Source organism: Leptonotus elevatus, chromosome 15 (genome assembly GCF_054856555.1).
Source record: "Leptonotus elevatus isolate MCC_2025b chromosome 15, RoL_Lele_1.0, whole genome shotgun sequence".
NCBI classification, from domain to species: domain Eukaryota; kingdom Metazoa; phylum Chordata; class Actinopteri; order Syngnathiformes; family Syngnathidae; genus Leptonotus; species Leptonotus elevatus.
Genome location: NC_141253.1, coordinates 2,582,066 through 2,604,463, shown reverse-complemented (window position 1 = coordinate 2,604,463; position 22,398 = coordinate 2,582,066). Strand labels below are relative to the sequence as shown.

At 41.7% G+C, this 22,398-nt stretch overlaps 1 long non-coding RNA gene across 1 annotated transcript in view; it reads left to right on the top strand.

Annotated features, from left to right (window-relative positions):
* The window catches only part of LOC147161535 (uncharacterized), a 38,357-nt gene that overhangs the window by 10,636 nt on the left and 5,323 nt on the right, over positions 1-22,398 (top strand). Inside the window, exon 2 of the long non-coding RNA XR_015097241.1 lies at positions 4,593-4,802. This is a non-coding gene — a long non-coding RNA (uncharacterized LOC147161535). The remainder of the gene's footprint in view (positions 1-4,592; positions 4,803-22,398) is intronic.

Genomic DNA, 22,398 nt, shown 5'->3' with positions numbered 1-22,398 from the left:
AAAACATCATGAATGTGCTGAGCTAGCGGACAATTTCTGATTTAGGTTGCGCGGATAATTAAATCCGCGGCGGTGGTCTCCAGCTAGGGTGTCGGTTCTCAAGCTAACCTGTGCACAAATTTGCATCGCACATACTAACTACTAGACAGATGGGTGACTCTTAAATTCTGGAGCGTTGGCAGCAAAGTTTCATGACTCGCCATAAAATAAAAATAAGTGTCCCTGAAGACAGTTGATCTTAGGTACACAAAATATTCAAGAAGCAAAAAAACACAGGTAGTCTGCCATTTTGGTTGGAAGTAACCATTTTAGGGTCATGTTGGCAATTTAATAGTCCTTCAAAGACAAACTTCTCTTCAGCCCTGAAACCAGTTTCACTTAAAGCGTGATATTTGGTTGGCATGTCTATCATGAGTAGACCCACAAAAAGTCTTAAGAAGCAATGCTGAGCAAGACACAGAAAGTCTGCTATTTTGGTTTGATGCAACTGTTTTAGGGCTATTTCCAGCATTTCCAAGGATCCTGCAAATACAAACTTGTCCTCAGCCCTGAAGCCAGTTTCACAATAGACATATTAAGACCTACAAAAAAGTCTGAAGAAGCCAGGTCCGAAAAGACATTTTGGTTTGAAGTGACTTTTAGAGTTGTTTTTATTTTATTTTTTTGACATTTCCTGTTGATCCTTCAAAGACAAACTCTACCTGAAGATTTTGTCCGATTGCTACCAAATTTTAACCATGTATACTCGAATGCTTTAGGGCTGCAAAGCTCATGAGGATCCTGATCTTCATAGAGAGTGAGGGAGCACTGCTGAAGTAATTACCAGACACGGTCAGGATAATAACAATGAGCCAACGATGAGCTTAATGACAAGGCTCGCAATGCCTTCTCCGTCGGACACGTCTCCATTTACATGAGGACACTGTAGCTCACGGTTCATGTGTGGGGGCGTGATAGCGCATAATATTATCATAACTTCCACTGCAAAATCGTAATCTCTTATTCAAATGAAATGTGATTTCATTCGGTTCCCAGATTAATAAATCAGTCCCAGGTGACGTCCGGCAGCCAGACGTAGGGCAAGTCTTGTCCTCTAACGTCCGTGAAGGATCTTCAGTCAGAAGTTGTGCAGTGACAGTGACACATTTATCATCTTTTTTTCTCTCTGCTGAACTCCACACAAAAAGAGAAATATGATACAATAGATTTACAGCCTGTTACTGCGCCAACGTGTTTTGACAGATCAGCGCTTTTTTTTCTGGACAAATGAGAAGAAAGGAATCTTAAACGACACGCATTCATCTCCTGAGTGAGAGATTGATGGCGGTCATGTTCCTCGCAGTGTCTCTCGACTTGAGAATCCAGTATACAGATTTATGGGTTTTAACGCCGCTACTTAACCTGAACTCTCAGGTACATTGCAAGTGGCGGTGGTACGACAAGATTCTTGAAAATACAGGGCCAGTCTCACAGATATCAATATCAGTATCAATCATTGCTGAATCGGAATGGTTTTTCATGGCTTTTAAGTGTTTATGGGATGTTTCCTTTCGCTTAATAATTAGTTCAATGCAAGGTATCGATATAAAATACCATTACAGTGTCGGTATCACTAATCCCCAGATGTGGCAAATCCAAGTCCAGAAAGTATACACCCTGCTACAGTTTGGCTTTAGCCCCTGATGCTAGCTAGCTAGCTAGATAGCTCCATAGCAGGAGCACCATGGGAGCTAGCTAGGGAGCTAGCTAGCACCTGGGGCAAAAGCCAAACTGTGTCAGGTTTTTACTTTCTGGACCTGGATTTGCCACTTCTGCTTCATCCCGGTACCAATACTACACATCAAATGTGTTTTAGAATTTTTCCTTTTGCTTAATAATTTATTAAAAGTAAAACCCAAGTATCGCTGACACTTAATACTTTTAGCAGTTGTGACATGGCCATTCAAATCCCTAAAGGCTATTGTTAGCTCCTCAACCAAAATGCTAACATTAACGCGTGGCCTAATTACGATTGCACCTAAAGAGGCTAGCTGCATGTTCCTGGTTGTGACATTTGTATTCACCTAAAGCTTTTCATCGTAGCAAAAAGAAAAAAAGATTGAAATGTTTCGGTGACCAGTGAACAACTTTACGCGACCACACGGGGCACTTTCTCCGATGTCGGGTATTAGACTTTTCCAACGAGGTGATGTTCCCGGCGGGGCTGAGCCTGACCTTTTGCAAATCTGAATCGGACCGACTGGAAGTCTTAGTGATGTATCACCTTCAGGTCGCTTTGATGAAGGACAATGACCTTTTAAGACAAGAACAAATCCCAGGAGAACCTTTTATTCCAGACAAGGCGGAGGAAGTTGTCTGAATTTTTTTTTTACACCGTTGTTTCCAGTCATGCGGGTTAACGAGAACAGTGATTCCCAATCACTCAGCCATCGTCGCTTAATTGATCTGAAAAGATTCTTACAAATAATTTGTCTGTTCATCTATCCATGCCATGACAAGTACAATAATTACTTCCACTAGATGGCAGAAGTTACAATTAACCTGTGTGTTCGCATGTTGCCCCTCAGAACTGTGAGTCCACGTGTTGCCCTTCATAATATCTCCTTTAAAATCCTCGTTGAATTCCAAGCTTCACACTAAAAACAAGCATTAAATGTCAAAATCTGGCATTGTAATCGCGGAGAGTTCCACGTCTCACGCTCCGAGTCTTGGTCAGAGCGCCAGATTGAATATCGATTATTTCAGGAACTCCGAAGCGGACAGCTGCTCCACCGGGGCGTACAAAAACACAAACAGATCATTTTCTCAGAGGAGTTTCATTTTAGTAGTTAATCACACCGTAAAAGCATTGTTGATGTTAATGCAATGGTCAACACCATAGCAAAAAGCCTACTAGAACAGCTGAACTTTATTTGGGATTAATCAGTGGCACTTTAAATGGTGACAGGATTGTGTTGACTCCCATTCACAGTGTTTGAATATGACTGGTTAACGTTAAAAACAGCCACATCTCCATTTACAAGAGGGTGTGCACACTTATGGAACCACATTATCTCACTTGTTTATTTTTAATTCCTCTCGCAGATAATATTTTTTTTAAATTGAGAACAATTTCATATGAGTAATCTTGATTTGTATAGCATCAAAGCTTGGCATTTGAACTGGGGTGTGTAGACTTTTAATATCCACGGTACATTATTATTGTGATGTCATGGTGAATTGTCGTATTGCCCACCCACAATGCAGTCCGCTGCCTTGATTGTCTCCTGTGTGATCCTGGGCCAAGAAAAAAGAAAAAAAAGTCGGGCAGCCTCACGACGTGCTCTGATATTTATATCCTGGCTGATATTATACAGCATGCCCCCAACCACCCCACCCCCAACCACCCTGATCTCTAACAGAAGCTGCAGTAATACCGGCCAGCCCCCCCGGCCCGACTACACAGCTGGTAAATGAAGAGTGGACTGTTAAATGCACACAAATGGCTCTCGCTCAGAATAAAGGCATCAATTTAAATCAATCTTAGCCATCGATTACGTGCTGTTTTTTTCTCATTCTATTCTGAAAATGAGCTCGGGTTCATGGTAATACTGTTTAAAACCACGACTAATGCTAATTGGTTAAAAACAAAATGTAAGTACACACACAAAAAATCGCGAAGAGGTGACGTTAACCTGGCTAGCGTCGCGTTCCAATGATGTAACCAATGGTAACTATTTGCGCTACAATTTGTATGCTATGCTATCTTAGCGTCTTAATTTGTTTTGAGTGACTTGCTAACACATACTGCGCATCCTTTCCTCTTTACATGGTATGCTTGTTAGCTGAAAAATATGTAGCTTAGTTAATCATCCCTTAGGCTACCTATCTTAGCCTACAAAGCTAACGAGGCTAGCGAAATGCTCCTTGTTTGTTTGGATCGACCTGCAATACTTCTAAACAATTTTAAATGGTTGTTTTTGCTGTGTGATCTGTATGCTATGTTAGCTTAGTATCTCGATTGAAAAGGCCCACAACAAAAAGGTGGCGCTTGGCGACAGCGAGCCCAGTGAGTCACTCGTTGGCCAGCTGGTGCTTGGTTGGAGAAAGAAAAAAAACATGGATTGGCAGCTCCATACGGACACGACACGGAGCTATCCGAGCTTAAGTCGATTTTTATCCCTCCTGTTGGCATTCTTGCATTTTAGTTGGATATTTTGTTTCCCATTTTTGTCACACGCTTTGAACTACAATTTGAAAGATTAACTGGATGTTTCCTTTTTGACACAGTAGCGAACCGGACTCACTTTTAGATCAGCTAGTCTCTATTCTTTTGTCAGTTGCGTGTTTCAATATGACGATGCAACATTAACTCTTTTTTTTTTCCATGCCCGTAGTCTCTTCTCAGATAAAATATATGTATTTTTGTATGTCCAGAGGCAGGCCAGCCTCGTGTGGCACACTATTTCTAGAATTATGCGCCTCAGTCTCCATTTCTTTCGGGTTCCAAGTGTGGATACCATATGTGGCCCCTGGACCATACTTTGCCCACCCGCAATATACAACATTAAATTGCTGCCCCCTATTAATTGGCTGCCATGTGGCTCTCGCAGGCCGCAAAGACGAAGAGACGAGAGCGGGAGGGAGGCCTCGGCTCTCGTCTCGGCGCAGGCTAAGGGGAACCTTGAAGGAGGATCAAACAGTTGCTGGATGCAGATGGCACAAACATGGACTCCCCTCAGCCAGCATCTCCTCATACAAGGACGCATACGCACACACGCGCGCGTGTGTGAGCGTGCATCCGACCAATGTGACCGCTCAAGGTACCGTCAATCAACATTTACATGATCATTAAATATTTATTGAGAAAAAAGACAAAATATTGTTATAAATAATTATTTAAGAAAAATATACAATCATCTATTGAAAATTTAATTGTACTTAAAAAAAATTTTTTGTACTGTACTAATATTTTTGACCTTTCATTCCCCCAAAAATTTGTTGCATAGGTATTTCCATTTAAGTTGCAGTACAGTATTTCTAAAAATGTGTACAATTATGCAATATTAAAAAAAATACATTGACATTTTGCATAAAAAGATGGAAACATTTTAAAGAAATTTAGCGATCCTATTTTCTGTATGTCTTGCCAGATGTGACCTATATGTGTTAATGTGTCAAATTGACAATAATCTGTGCATTTCTTTATTTTTTAATAAATTAATCTGTTCTTAATGGTATAATTTTATTTGAGCTATTTATCCAGGAATTGTCCCATTGAGATACAAGATCTGTTCTTTCAGTCCTGGCCGAAATGGGCACCCAGTTGTAAGTTATTACAATTATTGGTTAACAAAACTAGCAATGGTTAATCATAGGCATATATTCTTCATCCTCTGCAAGAAAATACTACCATTACTGCAGTTTCTTTGAGTGATTTCACAGATTTTTGTTTTGTTTTGTTCTGCCTCCTTTTAATTTTGGGTGTAATTCCAGTGTCGGCCCTAGATGGTGGCACACTTATATTTGACACTGTAAATTTGAAAAAAGAAGAGTAAAAACATTTAATATTAAATCCTCTTTAATCCTGCGTTTTACGCCAACAGAGAGTGACGGCTGTAGGTTAATTCATGATTATCGATGTATACTGCAAGATGTCTGCTGTAAACACAGAGGGATCGGTACACTGTACAATATTTTTGTTTTATCGGTGTCTCTTGCGCTCTCTGTACCATATGTGTTGAAATTCTTTGTCAAATGCTCAAGTAACTCTGGACTGAATAGGAAGACGAAAAATGTATTTTTACCCGAGCCTCCACTGGGTTTGTAAGGCATGTCATTAAGAGTTTGACTGGATGGCTGGATGGCTGTCAGACTTGGTGCCAATTAGTGCCACTTTGGGGCCCGGAGAGAGGGGCACCCTCTGAAATCCCCGATCTTATTCCAGCTCGCGTGAGGGTCCTGCACACGCACACATGCAAAGTTGACTTTTTGGGAGGATCCAAAGGATCCATCAATTTTATTGATTCAACTTTATTGCTCAGGATGATTTTTTTTTTAATTTAAGTTAACATGCAGTGGTTATGCGACTTATTAAGGAAAATGCAAATATTGGAAAAAAAATTGAAAATAGGAATTAAAAATTATTACAAAAATATTTTTGCATTATTAAAACTATTAGGATATAATAAAAATAATACATGAAAAATACAAATGTGTCATTTTCATGTAACATGTTGTTCATCTACAACAAAAAACAATATTGGATGAAAATAGGAAAACACTCAAATATTAGATGAAAGAACACAAACATTAAACAAATACAAGACGATTTGGCAAAAACGTATTACAAAATTATCAGGTATAAAAAATTAAAACTTCAGACAAAACAAAAATACTAGAAGGCAGTGACGTGCGGTCAGGATAGGCAAGGTCGGCACTGCCTACCCCAGGCAGAAATGAAAGTTGAAACAGTTTGGCCTTTTCTATTTATTTTAATTGTTTCGCTACGAAGCCTTTTTACGTCGCTGTATTATTCCTATGCGAATGTACGTTCGCACAGTGCATTCGCAAATTCAAAACACTTAGTGTACAGCAAAGCGGTAAGATGACGCCACTTTGGAGAATATAAAACTATTTTCACAAAAATATACACAAATATTAGATGCCAAAAACAAGTATATGAAAATGCAAACATATTACACAACTTTTTAAAAACTAAATATTTAGCTAAAAATATATAGTAAACTATTTGGAACATGCAGTTTTTATCTTAACAAACACTACAACAAAAATAAAAGAAAAAAACAATATAGCGTATTAGTTAAAAAATAAACACTTAGAGAAAAAAAGAAAGAAAAATATTAAAAAGTATATACAAATTAAGGAATGGAAATTACTATAGGAACATTTCAAAACCAAATCTGATGTTTTGTATAATTTTTTAAAAAAGTATAACAAAAATATAGGAAATCCTCTTGGGGGAAAAAAACTTTATTACATTTCAAATTTATTTATTTAGAAGATTATAGAAAATATAAGATGGAAAATACAAAAACCTTTTAGAAAAAAATATTCAATGAAAAATGCATATACTGTGCATATATATTAGAAGCAATTTTACAAACATGCAAATATAACAAAAATGAATGAAAATACATTGCCGACACATTGGCCACCTTGTTTGCTAGCGCCATAGCATATAGTATGTTTGGGTCTTGGCTACACCCTTTCCTCTCTAATTTCTCCATTCTTCCGTTAGCAGCTAGTTAGCATCAAGGTGTTAGCAGCTCTGGACTTTTTACTTGTGATGGGAGATAGCATGTTCTATGAGGCCTTTCAGTTTATCTGCCTGCGTGAAAGGTTAGCTGTGATTAAGGCTGAGAGCCAGTCCGTCATGTAAATCGATGTGCTGAAAACCCCGGTGGTCAACGGGAGGTCCACGCGGGGCTGCTTTTTCTTGTCAAAGGCAATCAAACTGATCCCCGCTCAATATTTCCTCCCCACGTGTTGCATCCTGACATTTGCTTGTTTGCTGCTGGGGGATTGCGCCTAATCCCTCCTGGTAGGAACAGCTCAGACCGCTCAATGAAACGCGTTTAATTTTCTGGCATCAAAGAAAATTTCATTAAAAAGCAACGATAACGTGATAATAAACAATGCTAGAGTTTGACATGGCATGACCCAATCAGATGGGTTGTGGAAGATCCAGAGTCACTTTCAAGCAGAGGACACTGCAAAACACATTGCACACGCTTTCAAAACAAGACAAAACTTTATGAAAGGTAAATAAGTAAACATTACCTCCACACACAAATGGTGAGTGGAGCTAATCCGCACCATTTGCTAGTCCAGAGAGAGCATCCTCCCCATCTTCCCGCCTCGCCCTCCCCTTGCCAACATCTTCATAATGGACCGCAGCCCCTTAAGTGATCACTAATGGAGGCTCATCGGGGAGGAGGCCCTCGCGCCATTTCCATTTGTCATTGGCGTTAGGAAAAAAATAATTCACAGCCATGAGGCTTTTTAGTTTCCCTTTTTTCCACTCTCCAGGGAATTGGCGGCGGCCAAAAGAGGCGGCGAGGCTAATCCAGATTATGTTTGGATTCACCCCCCCCCCCCCACACACACACACGCACGCACAATCCCTTGACCAAATACTGTATTAATCCAAAACAACAAGTGTGGCGACCACAACATATGTGACAGCATGCAGAAATAGTGCATGCCTCGTGCTCTCGTACCACAATTTTAGATACACCTGCACAATCCAACCATGTCCAAGACAAGATCACTAAACATAAACAATCATTTGTATTATTATTGTGCTGTGTTTTACCATTTTAATAAGGCTCTCACTCGATCGGAATGGATTCAAATTTTTAGTTTTTTAATCTTAAAAAATTATGCAGCTTGGGGCCTTATGCTCAAGTTTTCTTTTTTATTGTTTTTTTATTGTTATATAAAAAAGAAGAGTTATATTGGGACACTTGCAAAATATTATAATTGTTCGTTTAGATTCGCCAGTTCGTTCGCCAGATTAGCTAGCTAAGCTAACTAGGGTAGCGCCAAGCCGTGGCTGTACGCACCTAATGTTGTTACTTTTTGCCCCCCCCCCCCCCCCCAGATTGTTTACTAAATAGAAAGTAAGAGATATATCAATGTTAAAAAATACACACAAACTACTGCAAGGTATCAGCCAGCTGGTTCTCATCCACGACGCATCTTCCCCCTCCTCCAAACAGAATAGAGCAGCATAGTCGCGGTTAAGCCGCCCGCCGCCAATCTCCCACTGCCACCTGAATACTAAAACATGAAGTGCGGCGACCAAAAGTAAATATTGATGCGCTTTACGAGAAACATCTGCCGTGCGCCGCTCATGAAATATTCACCGTAGCGGAGGAGGAGGAGGAGGAGGAGGAGGGATACGCGGCTGGCGTTTGTCACAGTCCAGGCTTGCTCGCTGAATTTGAGGACGCAGGGATGATATCGGCGCAGCACGAAAGCCATTCTAGCGTATTTTTTTTCTTCTTCAAAATCCTCTTAAGGATCACACTTGATGCGTTTTGTGTGCGTGCACCGTGCAAGCAACCCCTTTCACACCGGCCATCTAAGCCGGCTTTTCCCCATCTTGAAAAAAAGAAACAGGGATTGATCTACTACTACTACTATGTGGCGTCCCTCAAGGGTCAGTCCATGGACCCATTTTGTTTAATCTGTACATGTTAGCTTTGGGTTATATTCGTCAATGTTAGGTATCAACAAACAAACATTTTTATCTGGTAAAGATGTTCTAGCAACCCGCAATCCCCCTCCTACTCGTGAACCCCCATCCCCCCCCACCCCCAAAGATGATTTTCATCCGTTGCCTTGATTGGTCAAAAAAAGATTGCAAAGATGCCGTGTCGTCCAATCAGCTCGAAGTATTGTAAAACAAGTTCCTCCTTTCACGAACGGATCTGCCGAGTGAAGTCCCAGATTGATATTGTGAAGAACTCCTTTGAGTGAATCACAATTATCAATCTGGCTTGTATGGTTACAATCTTATAAGACCTAAGCAACTTGAGCGTTTAACAACCTTGGTCGGGAAGGGACAAAACGGGACATAAACAGACTGATTGGCTTTGTGTACGGTATGTACCCGGCCTTATGCGCAAAAGCCGGCTTTGTTGGCCAATGTTTAAAACATCCATCCAGAGTCCCCCCCCCCCCAACACCCCTTCCTCACAGTCACTGTGGGGGTATTTCAAAGAGCGAGCCGCACCTCATATGAGCGATCAATGGAGGCTTTAGCCGGCTCCCTCGGCCCGCTGACACGACCCAGTTCAAAGGAGACAAAGGGAAGAGTGGCAACCCAACACACACGCATACTTGAGCGTCCATAAATCTTTTAATCACAACCGACAGAAACTATTTTTTCCCCTCCTCCTTTTCCCATGATACTTTTTCTTCCCTTGTATTCAACACAACCCCCCCCCAAACGCCCCCCACCCGCCCCGTGACGCTCAGCGGCGCACCCCCACTTCCAAGCCTCATCTTCTTCGCCTCATCCCTCGCCATTTGACAGCCTCCCCACCACTTATTTTCCTCACCCTGACTCCACTCGCTACAGTAGAGTCCTAATGAGTACACTGGCAGCCTGTGTAAATTATTCAATAACTGGGTGAGGAATCTCAGCTTCGCCTCCTCCTCCACCCGTGTCTTCTCTCAAAATAGACTTTCTCGCATTGGGAGCGAATTATTCACAGAGACTGGAAATAGACACTTCTATTGTTCTGTCGTGACTTGAGCATCCACGTAACGCCACGCAATGTAAATACGCCGATTATGAGGACACCTGTAGTGCACATGCCAGGCCAGTAGTTGGCGACATAGCCTCAGCAAACTACAATAATTATCCGCATAGTAGTTTTTTGTGATTTGTGTGCGTGTGCGTGTGTGTGTGTGTGTGTCCCCAGACCACTGATCTATATAAATTACTGGATAGCCGATAGCCCATACACGCCCGCGCAAGCCGTTGAAGCCACAGGGCTGCCATCTTACTCCTCCAATCGCGCGAGCATACTGCTCGCGATACGGTACGATACGATACGGTATACGTACAGATTAAACATAGGCTCTTAGTATAGGACTGGGGGGCAGGGGTGGTTAGTGGGGTGGTCACTATTTTTTCAAAGTGGATGGTATGTGCTGCTTTGAACTATTTATTTTATCGCTCAGTTCCTTAGTCCCCAATATTACATTTGGCAGAGGCATCTTTTGTTGAATTAGTTATAATTCTTTAATACAAAAATAAATAAATAATTATATATATATATATATATATATATATATATATATATATATATATATACAAGTTTCCTCCTGTAAACATCATTAAGCATATAAATATACATGTATTTAAGGCAAGTTGTAAAATGTCTGAAGTGCTCTTGTTTATGTTTAACAAATGTAAAACATCCTAAATCATGCTGTTTCTACTAAGTACTGTCTCAAATGTTCTCCAATTTCGATATTGTAAATGTATAGGATCGTATGCCGAGAAACGTTTCTTGGGAAAAGTAATATGGCGGCCTTGCGGCTTCAAATGTTTTGGCCTATTGGCTATCCAGTACAATATACAGATCAGTGGTCCAGACACTTTTGTGTGTGTGTGTAAACAGTTTTGAGCTGTCAACACTCGGGCCCTAATCGGAGCCATCACCGCTTCTGAGTGTGACACACGAAATCCTCTCACGTGATCTTACAAAACGGAAGAACAGCAAAATGTCCCCGATATGTGTTGATATGTTGCAATTGGGGAGCGCGGTGTGAAATGGTGATGTGGCGACTAAGTTGTGCTTTGGAAAATACTTCTTGCCATCTGGCGAACCCACTTTTGTATAAGCATGACTTTGGGTAAATATTGGTTAAGATGGCTTTGTTTTTATTTTCGACATTGTATACAAAGTTTCTAATTCTGATCACCATCATTTTTTGCTATCCGCAGGCTAGCACGATCCCTTTCCTTTCACTGTAACTGGAAATTGGTCACACAGTGAATTGAACTTATAAATGAAGGCCCCACTGAACAAGTCAACTGAGTTGCACGGTAGAATCCAAGAAAGGGGGCGCTGTTGAATCACTCAACGAGATTGCTGTCTAAAGAAGTACACACCAATTCAGATATGTGTCACACACACACACACACACACACATACCTCAGCAAACACTCCAACAGTGCGAGGCCTCAGGGGACCATCAAGCGATGATGAAATGGCTCCCAATAAAGCATCACATCCTCTTCTATCCCGGCCATTTCCCGCCACTACCGCCCGAAAAGTGACACAGAACAAACGAATGAGATCTGCTGTGATGGCCTGGCTTTGTAATCCGCCCAGAAACGTCATATCGCTCCACGAGCTGTTGGCCACGGACAGAATATTCTCCCGCCGAGTGTGCTTGGAGCATGATAAAACATATTATTTTTTCCTCCTGTAGCTAGCGGTGTGAGGGTGAATAAATAAAGACATTTATAATTCATGACTCGGTGAATGTGAGCGGATTGAACGGCGATTGTGGCGGGAGAAAGGAGAGGATAGCGGCCAGCCAGGAGATAAAGAAGATGGATGACATTTGTTTTATTTCATTTTAGAGTCCAGAAAAAGACATTGGGGGGAACAATATAGCGATTTCATGACGTATTGTACTAATACAACTGGCTCAAATATCGTTTTTTTTTTGTCGCTGTATGGCACACGTGTCGAACTCAAGGCCCGAGGGCCTGATCAGGCCCTGTGCAATGTTTTTAGGGGACAGCAAAATAAAAGCACATAAAGTGTGTCTTGAAAAATCGGTTTCATTAGCCTCATAGCACAAATTTCCAAATTAACTCATTCACTCCCAGCCATTTTCACAGAAGCAATCCCCTTCACTCCCGGCTATTTTACTGAATTTTGACAGATTTCGCAAAGCCCACGGAATATTGTGTTCTATTGCTATAAAAACATAGAACCTAACAAAAGAAAGATTCAAGTCTCCTCTCTCATCAGGAAAAAAAAGTATATTTCCTTCTGTTTCCGTTTTGCAGCAATTAGCATTAGAATATAGCTAAGTTTCATCATTATTCGCAAATCTATTTAGAAATGTGTGTAAACTAGTTTTTTTTTTAAACATGGCCCTGGTTGATCTCTTTTGCTCTGCTGCCACCTGCTGGTCGTTTGTGTAATAACTACCATTTCTTCAACCGTTCTTTGCCGTTGAGAGGCTGCATCAAAGCCTTCTGTATGCCCTAGCATAAAAACAACGTATAAATACGTCTTAGTGACACTTAAAACATTTAAAATAAAACATATTTATACGTTTTTGGGAGCAAAAATTATTTTATTGATATTGTGAACGAATGCTAAAAATGATTTAAAGATGACACATTTCTGAATAACTGTGGTAAACGCTGACTAGATTATGTAATTGTGCTCTAAGACTTGACTTGAAATGGGGACTCATCAACCAAATCCATACAAGTAAACAGTCAAGCTTTGTTTGTATCATTATTTTGTCCATGTTGACGCTGGCTCTTTGGCTGGTTAGCATGTTGCGCTAAGGGTTCACATCATCCCCAGATTGTAAGTTAAAAGTAGCACCAGTCGCTAAAAGATCCACTCAATGGTAAGCTGGAGGCACATTTACCAATTATTCACTTATACTTGCCTTTAGGCTACATCTAGCGTGACCAAGGTTAAATATTTCATTTATTTCTATCTGCGGAATTAATTTGCCATCCCTCAATGATTATGTCAATTCGGTCTGAATTTCCGCCATTTTTTTAATCAACTTACCTGTTGAAAGGAATGAACACTTCACGCATTCAAATTAGGGTGAGGGAAGAAGGCTAGCTTTTATATCACAAAAACCCGGCATTTAAACAGGGGTGTGTAGACTTTTTATAGCCAAGATATATTGCCAAAAAAGAACAGTCGGACTTTTCAGTGGCATATCTTCTTGAAGTCTGAGGCAAAAACAGAGATAAACAGTCTTTATTGTTCACTTTGCTCTGCCTGACTGTCGTCACTGTGAGGAGAAGAAAAAAAAAAAAAAAGACAGGACATTTAGCACTTTTCTGCTCGTGATTGATACGACTGTAAAATCCGCCGCATCCATCTCGAGCGGCGGCCTGGCAATCAGCGTCGGCGTCCATGTTCTCTCTGTCGCCCTTTCTCTGTGCAAAGAAAGCCACATCCCATCTGCGCAAAGAAAACACGACCTTGTCTCGCCCATCGCTCTCTTGTTTGTCAGATGCACTTTGTCTAAATATCATTAGGGCCTCGCAGGTCTCGGACGTGGAAATCCATACTCCGCCGTCAGGCGCGCGACTCCGCCGAGAGCCCAACGCTAGCAGAGGCGCCCATTTATCTCGCTCGCCGACGTTTGCCGTTGCTCGCGGCGCTAAACAAAAGGAGATTTAACCTCCGACTAATTTGCTTGTAACATCTGAATGAGTAGCATTACGACCGAAGCGTATCGCTGCCGCAAGAGAGAAAAGATGAGATCAATGACGCGTTATAACGCGATCGATTTCACATTGAACGCGATAAGTTTCACATTTGAACGAGTTTCATGTTAAAACGTGCTAAGTTTCATGCCTGACATGATCAATTTGATGATTTAACGTGATAAGTTTGATGTTTTAATGTGGTAAGTTACACATTTAAACTTTCTAAGTTTTGCGTTTTAATGTTATGTTTTTTGTTGTAAATGTATTAAAGTTTCATGTTTGAATGTGATAACTTCTAAGTTTTGCGTTTTAACCTGGTATGATTCATGTTTTAGTGTTAAGGTGAAGTTAAAGTCAAACTTCAACATTTCTTGACAATAATATGTTATTTGTGACCTCACTCGTCTAAACATGACATTCTGATTAATGTTACATTTTTGGAATATGAGTTATGCAGCGAAATCCATCTCAGGGGGCGGCCATTTTGCCGCTTGCTGTCGACTGAAGATGACATCACAGTTGCTCAGGCAACGACAAATCACAGCTCATCTGTTTTCTGAAGCTGAGCTGTGATTGGTAGTTACCTGAGGCCTGAGCAACTGTGATGTCACGTGGCAAAATGGCCGCCTTCTGATATTGATAAAAACGGCTGGATTTTGCTGCTTAACTCATATTCCACTAACACAATATTAACCAGAATATCATATTTAGACTCGTGGGGCTGCATAGAGCATATTATTGTCAATAATTTTTTTGGGGGGGGGTGGATGACTTCCTCTTTAAGGTTCACGTTAACATCCGTTTTAACGTAAGTTTCACGTTTTAACTTGATACATTTGACGGTTTACTCAATGTGATACATTTCATGTTAAAATATGTTAAGTTTCACGTGTCGCGTTATTTTTTTTGGGAGGACTGGTCAATCCTTGGATGCCACTTCTGAGATGGGTTGTTGCCGCTGTATTTTCTGTATTACTGCGATAAACACCGGGAACTACTGTGACTTACCGGACATGTCATTTTGTAGTGCTTGACCTTGGGCCCTAATTCTGACACCAATTGTGGCAATATGTTTTTTGGGCCGTTCATTAGATCTCACGTTTGACGCAATGTTGTTGCCAGGATTTTTATATTAATGTTATCAATGTGATGTTTATTGTTGTGGCAAAAATGTTCTCTATCATCCATTGCACTTTCAATCTGCAGCAAATACAAGATTGCGTGAGACATCTGATAATAAAAGCGGCAATTTGGATTAGCCCAAGCTCTTGGCATTTGCATAGCCGAGCGGTGGCTGCTGTCTATTAACGGCGCCATGAAATGTGAAATCCTGATGAGCGAAGATAAAGCCGGGCGGGAAGGAAGGAGCGTGCCGAAAATATCTCACAAAGCCAGCGGGAGGTCAAAACCCGAGCCGGAGTCGTCTTTGTCACGCGCTGGGTCGTCTCGGAAAAGACTTTCACAGCGCCGCCTGCTCCTGCCATCCAATCGGACGCCATTTCCAAAGCGAATTTAATTAAAAGCGCCGGCTGTTTTACAGCCTTGGAATGCGCGCTCGTCTTTGCTTTAAAGGCGGCCCTGGATGAGGTCATAAAAAAGGCGCGGGTCTAATTTCTCGTTGTGGTCGCCGAGGGGGGTTCGGGGCGAATGTTTCCAACAATCCTGCTTCTGCATTTTAAAGATCACATTCGACAAAGCACGAGATGATAACATAGCGGCCTAATTGCAATTTCCCAACCGTCAACATGGCTGGCAAACCATACGAGGAATCTGCCAGCCACCCGACATTCCTCTGCTGTAATTCAATTGAGCCACTACAATGCTCATGGGAAGCGGGGCACTAATGGAGAGGCGGCCAAATGTTGTTTGCTGCGAGCAGGTCTGCTGCTTTTGGATGCTCAATCCTTGCATGGCACTTCTGACGCCACTTTTTGCAGCAAGATCGGGAAACACCAAATGTTGGCATTTTGTGGAGCTGGTCAATCCTTGGTTCCCACTTCTGACACCTATTGTCGGGAGAATACGTTCTACATAATTGTGATTAAACATCGGGAAACATCAAAAGTTGACTATTGAGGAAATAGTTGATACGTGACCACAATAAACACAGGAAGTTGTGTTTTTGTTATTTTATGAGGCTTTCCAATCCTGGAACCCCACTACTGCTATTGATTATTGTAGCCAAATTTTAGATCCCACTTTGGACACCAATTGTTGAGGAAATATTTTCTACATCACTGCAATAGACACTGAGTAACACTACAAGTTGTCTTTTTCACAATTTGTAGGGTTGCTCATTCACTGGATCCCACTTCTTACACCAATTGCTGTGGCAATATTTTCTACATCATCATGATGAACTGGGAAACACCAAAAATTGTAGGTATGTTTTCCAATCTTGCAGTAGGCTTCCTGGTCTTTCATTTGATCCCACTTCTGACATTGATTGCTGTGTGAATACTTCCTATATCACTATATCACACTCACTTGGGAATTAAAAACAAAATATGTCTTTTCATTGTTTTGTGGGGCTGGCCAGTCCTTGGATCCCACTTCTGACGCTAATTGTTGTGGTAATTGTTTCTACATCTCCATGATAAGCACTTGGAAATACAAAAAGGTGTCTTTTTTTTTTGTCCTTTTGTGGTACTGAACTGGTTGATCATTAGTTCCCATGCCTCTACTGGTTGCAGCCTCGCAATTCTTTCAAGACGCAATTCATCGGCCAACAATTCTTGGACTTGCCACCCTACCAGTGACAGTTCTTATTGTCCATTGCACAAAGAGGAAACATTTTGATTTTGGATGTGAGCTGAGTTCAGCTGAGGTCACATTACACAAATGGGATTTATCTGACCTGAGAGGACCTCGACTTGTGCCAGCGTGCATGTAAATAGAGAACATCCAGGCAGCGTGCCCAATTGCGGGATGAAGTTGCTTTTTTTTTTATGATTATTGGAGGCTGGCAGGAGGCAGTCGGCGGGTCAAGATTCACCTTCCGATTGAAATGCGCAGCGCTAAACTGCCAATAGTCCGGTGTCAAGCCAGGAGAGAGTGGAATCTCTTAAAAATGCTGCAGGTGAGGCGGTCGGCTTCATAAATCTGCTTCAAATGATAAACAGTAAAGTGGAGCAACAAAATGTTGGAGTCAGCGCGGGGGACTTATTTGTGCTGCCAGGAGTCACGAAAACACATGCATGCGTTTTAAACCGACTGAAGTCATTGCCCTTGGACTTCCTTGGCTCTACTGAATGAACATTTAGCAATCAATCCACACACTCAAACATTAAAAAAGACACTTTTTATGGCCTTTTTATCAGTGTCGTTCGACGTGAGATGCGAATGCGCTTGCTTCAAGCGGGTTTTGTCTCTCCAAGTTTACTGTAAAACAAAAGAGAATTAAACATTGTAAACACCAAAATATTCAAACAAACCATATTTTATTTTCCGCTAGCTTAATGCTAACATATCATGGGAAACGTTATAGACAGGCTAATTCAATTAGCATGGATGTTCTAATATGTTGACGATTTGAATTGATACAAACAGAGCATACATCATTACTCGCAAAACTTACAAGTTTGACCAAACACCACATTGTTGACGTATTATAGCTTACATTGCTATTCTATACCATTGCAATCCAACTTCAACACAATACCACCCCCAAATCATGTCTGTCGCTGAATAGTTACCAGCTAGACAAAAAGTCTTTCATACTTCCCAAAAGCAAACGGCTGTGGTTACATTATCTTCCTAAATAAATTTTCAAAGGTGTTAGATGCAAGCTAATGTACCTTTCTTTGTGTCTGACCTGTCCTTTTACACTAAAGCATTGCTCAGTGCTGCCTGGCATGATGTGGCACAATGTGGTATTACACTAAAGATGCACAACTCGTGGATTTGGACAATCAAAACAACGATCACTTAAAAAGTAAGCCCTATTATGTATTGTTATGAGAAGTTGTGAAACATGGCAAGACCCCCTCACCATCCGCCCCTCCAGCTCCTAGCCTGCCGGTTCCCGGCCCCGCCGCCTTCATTATGGATGCAAATAGGAAGTGACAGGTTAATCGTGAATTCCGTCAAATCCAATGGTGTAGTTTGCAACAGAACGTCAGCTCATGCGTGACTGCTCAACAAGGCCCGATGCTTTGATGCCTTGAAATGAGACACCCCCTGCCCCCCTTACCCCCCGCAAAGGCAGGACGGGTTCAAGCTCCCAGTCCACAGAAGCCCGCAAACCAATCAGCGTCGGGCCGTCCACTAATCCCGCCGCGATGTAGCATTCCAGCCCTAAATCCCTCTGATCCCTTCGCATACATGAGTGTAAATACATGAATTGGGACATGCCATAGTTGAACAATGGCTAAAATGCCCGGGTAGAACCACCCGCCCCCCAATCCCACCCTGCATCCCGACCCTCAGGTGCACCAAGGTGGAGAGCGAGCGGCGTGCAGCTCTGACAGTGACATCCATCACACGCGATGAATAATCAATGAACACCATCTGGCGCGCTCATCCCGGACTGCCTCACCTTCATCTACTTGCCGGATTTTATTTTTTTTCCCCCGCCACATGTTCCCACAGCTTGTCGCGGCAGTGACTGGTGACGGGATCCCTCGTTCCCTAATTGCGCTGCATAATTCTCCGGTAGCTAATGAGGTGACCTGCAGGCCTTTAAAAGGACACCCTTTGTGATTTCTACAAGACTAATAGGCTGGATTGACACGGCATGTATAAGTCCCCGATTTTGTGACCATATCCCGTTTTTCACATAATGCCACTGTCTATTCTTGATGCTTTTTAATCACATTTGCATATAAAGTGTGCTATAATATATTATTCTGGTTCTATATGTATTATTATTCCACTGCTCATCATTTAATTCTTAACTGCTTATATCTATTTAAGTGTGCACATACTGGGACCTGACCGATATAGATTTTTTGGAGGCCCAAGCCAATTCCGATATTTGGCAGAATACAATTCCTATAACCAATTTATTGGCCAATTAACAATAATTATATATATATATACTTATTTTTGAACAATAAAGGTATGACTTATAAGCAGAATATTTAACTATTTTACAATAAATGCACAAAATGTTTAATATAGGTTGTGATTTTGACTGTTCAAATCATACATGAAGCAGTTCAGCTCATCTAAGGAAAGTAAATTAGCATGTTGACTCAAGAGAAGGCTTTTGTATTGCTGACGAGGTGCCGCAAACTTACCGGCCCCTTCGAGTTCGGCACAGGCCCCATCGGAATCTTTTTGGACGTTTTATGGCGCATCATTAAAACAAACTGCCACTGGTGTCACCCCCCCCCCCCCAAACCCCACCCTCTCCCCACTTTTTTTTTTTTTAAACAGTTGTACAGATTTATTTTCAACTGTTATTTCACGCCGCATATGGCTTGTAATAATTTTAAGCTAGACAGACCCCTGCTGACAGCTACAGTGAAGTGTGATGAAGCCAGGTGGGAAATATTTGTGATACAACAGCCGGAAACTGTGAGATATTTGTGTTGCCTTTTTTGAAATTTGCTTATACTTAAGATTATCATTCATATAACAAACTTTCAAAGCTGCTGGGAGGTCGGAACTATCTCACCGGTAAGCTCTAAAGAATTACACTCTAATGTAAACAAGATTCAATAGCTGACAAATCAATACCTTGCAAATTGCCCGTAACTTTGGTGCCATTTTAGCGCGACTTTTGCGTGCCATAGCATTGTCCAGGTAGTCTGAAAGGCAATTTTGCTTATGTTCAGTTTTTAGCAAATGAGCGAATGACCTGAATCCCAGCTAACAACCTGTTAGGGGATACATTCCGGCAGTGTGTACGAATCACATAGCTAAACTAACGTGTGGCAGGTAGCATTAGCGACTCAAGAATTCTTTATTTTTTATGTTTATTTTTATTTTTTTCTGGAGAGCTCAGTATTGTTCATTTGGTAATTTTACCCATTTGACATGCCATCATCATTGCTCTCTTTTTTTTATTTTATTTTTTATTAATTTTTATTTTGTATGTGTGTGTGCGAGTGTGTATTCATTAGTTCACCTAAAACCTATTAAAAATCCCATACCGTTCACTTAAACCGAATACTTCAGAATCCAGCTAGTCGTGAGGTTGCCAGGAGACCCGAGGAAGGATCAAAGAAAGGAAGGTGAAATCCACTTGCCCCCCCCCACCTTTAAAGGTGCCCCCAATGCTTGAGGAAATGTACACAGTGACACCTTGGCGTCCTTGTTGTAGCACTACGCAACATCACAGCGCGACTCTTGTTGCCGCCTATTTAGCTTTTTAGCACTAGTTACTTGAGAATTACAAAAAAGAAAAAGAAAAAAAAGTAAGTAGTAAATGAATTTCCAAAACAAATTGGCTTTAGAGGTGCCCCCAATGTCAGGGGAAATGTACACAGAGTCCATTTGTAGCGTTAGCTACTCAAGAATCCTAAGGAAAAACAAACAAATCTGAAGGCCCTGTAGTGTAATTTCCAAAACAAATTGGCCTTAGAGGTGCCCCCAATGTCAGAGGAAATGTACAGTGACACCTTGGAGTCCATTTTGTAGTGCTACGCGACATCTCAGAACGCCTTTTGTTGCCTTTGTTGTAGCTTTCTAGCATTAGATACTCAAGAATTCTAAATTCTAAATATAAGGCCCTGTAGCATAATTTTCAAAACAAATTGGCATTAGAGGTGCCCCCAATGTCTGAGGAAATGTACACAGCGACACTTCGGTGTCCATTTTGTAGCGCTATGCGACATCTCAGAACGCCTCTTGTTGCCTTTGTAGCTTTCTATTAATGGTAAGTGCTTTCGTCCTTGGGGAAATTGAGCTCGCTTTCACCAGGCCCAAGCAAGGTCAAAGCTTTCGCCGTGTTTTTTTTTTTTTTTTTACCCGCCATTGCAGCGGTGCACCTGCCTGCGCCAGCTAATTAGCCCACAGAACCTGTGTTTGTACCCGTCAAGTCGCCGCAACGACGTGATGAAATGAAATGCAACTACCAGGTTGGAGAAGGGGGAAGTGCGACCGGCTTGAGGCGCCAATCACAGCTGAAAGGAAGAAATAAAAAGCTAATGTATTCAGCGACTGACTGACAGCTCATTCAATCGCATGCGTCGAGAGATGGTCCCGCTGACATGTCTCCCCAATCATCTGTAGCGCATTCCGCAGGAGCAAAGCGGCTTGTGTTGGCCAAGCACTCCTGGTGAAAATAGAAGCAATCATTTATTCATCGATTGAAACATCACAGGACTAAGAGGCGATGGGGGAGGGGGGGGGGGGGGGAGGGGGATAGTGGGATGGGGTTGTTTAGCAGAGAAGGGGGCAAGAGATTGACAGGCTGAAGGATGGACGGCAAAGACGCGGGCGGGGAGCGAGCGAAATGGAGTGTGAATCAAGGCAAAAGGGAGGGAGAAAAGGCGGCACGATGACAAAAAAGGACAGTTTTGTGGGAACAAAGAACATCAAAGCTAACGCGGAGGAGGTTTGATGGCAGGATGAGAAACACATGGGGTTGGGGGAGGGTGGTTATTCCAATGGTGCTCACAATCGAACCCTACGGAACATCAAAAGTAAATAGAGGTTTTGAGAAAATGGGGGACTGCAAAGCCTTAACAGGAATGTAGATTGTAATGAAATCCTTGAAGTATTTTTTTTTCGTTGCGAATCTATTATTTCATTTGAGGAGCAACTTTCTAATTTTGTGGAGCAAAATGACTCATGCACTTAATTCCGGTGTTAAACGCGATAGCCATGTCAAACTTAGGTTATCTTAGCAATTAGCCTGTATTCTCCTTCCACCGGAACGATACATGTCAGAAATGTAGCTTCTTCGCCGCCACGGAGGCTTACTGACTCCGGAGTGACTCGTTAGTCGCTAGCTGGTGCAGCGTAAGTAGCACTGAATTGTTCCTCAGCCTCCGACGAGAGCGACACTACCCAGCAAAGCTTTTTGGGACGTCTTGGCGGTTGATTCTCAGTTTTGCTACTTAACGTGTTTTATTAATTGCCTCGCCAACTGCGATGTGAAACTGCTTATTTTGAGCCTTGTAATGTATTTAGTACCGAGGCCTTCAGCGGGGACGTATCCAATTTAAACCACAACAAAAGAGCACACACATTTGCCCCATACAGCATCTGGAGCAGTTCTAAATAAATATTTATCTAATAACATGACAATGTTTACACTGTGTAACCTGCAAAACTTGAATAGTTGAATGCCTGCAAAGTAACATCCACAGCTTATAAACTCGAAGCAGTGCAGCCAAAAGAAATGCTACGTAATCAAGAGACTAGACTGAATCGACTAAATTCACAGAATTTCATGGAACAAATGTTTAAAATTTATGTTGTGAATGTGTGCTTCTTCTTTAGGCTGACTTTGGGGAAAATAGCAGGGAAACCCTGAACTGGTTGCCAGTCACTCA